An 861-nucleotide genomic window follows, 5' to 3' on the forward strand; every position below is an offset into this window, starting at 1 on the left:
CGTGTCCAGAGAAGGGCAACGAGGCTGGTGAGGGGTCTGGAGAACAAGTCTTATGAGGAGCGGCTGAGGGAGCTGGGGTTGTTTAGCCTGGAGAAGAGGAGGCTGAGGGGAGACCTCATTGCTCTCTACAACTACCTGAAAGGAGGTTGTGCCGGGGAGGTTTAGATTGGATGTGAGGAAAAATGTCTTTACTGAAAGAGTGGTTAAACATTGGAACAGGCTGCCCAGGGAAGTGGATGAGTCACCATCCCTGGAGATATTTAAAAGACGGGTAGATGAGGCGCTTAGGGACATGGTTTAGTGGGCATGGTGGTGTTGGGTTGACGGTTGGACTCGATGATCTTGGAGGTCTCTTCCAACCTTAATGATTCTATGATTCTATGATTCTATGATTCTAAGTCTCTCTCTGTCCTTCTTATCAGTCCCCTTTATATATCGAAAGGCTGCAATAAGGTCCCCCTGGAGCCTTCTCTTCTCCAGGCTGAACAACCCCAACTCTGCCTTTCCTCACAGGGGAGGTGTCCCACCCCTCCCACCATTTTCATGGCCCTCTTCTGGACTCATTCTAACAGGCCCACGTCTGTCTTGTGCTGGGGACCCCGAGCTGGACGCAGCACCCCTGCTGGGGTCTCACCAGAACGAAGTAGAGGAGGACAATCACGTCCCTCCTGTATCCATGAGAAAAACACCACGTGAAACGCAGCCAAGGCTGCAAATTCCCATTGAGGTGCCATTTTATAGGCACTTCCTCCCCCCGCCCCTTGGCCTTGCAGCTCCTCTGGGGAACTCTCCGCTGCCCCAAGGTTGTGTCCCCCCGCGGGCGGGCCCAAGGGGCGGCCGGGCCCCGGGGAGGGCTGTGGT

Source organism: Pygoscelis adeliae, unplaced genomic scaffold, assembly GCF_000699105.1.
Source record: "Pygoscelis adeliae isolate BGI_AS28 unplaced genomic scaffold, ASM69910v1 Scaffold166, whole genome shotgun sequence".
In the NCBI taxonomy this organism is placed as follows: domain Eukaryota; kingdom Metazoa; phylum Chordata; class Aves; order Sphenisciformes; family Spheniscidae; genus Pygoscelis; species Pygoscelis adeliae.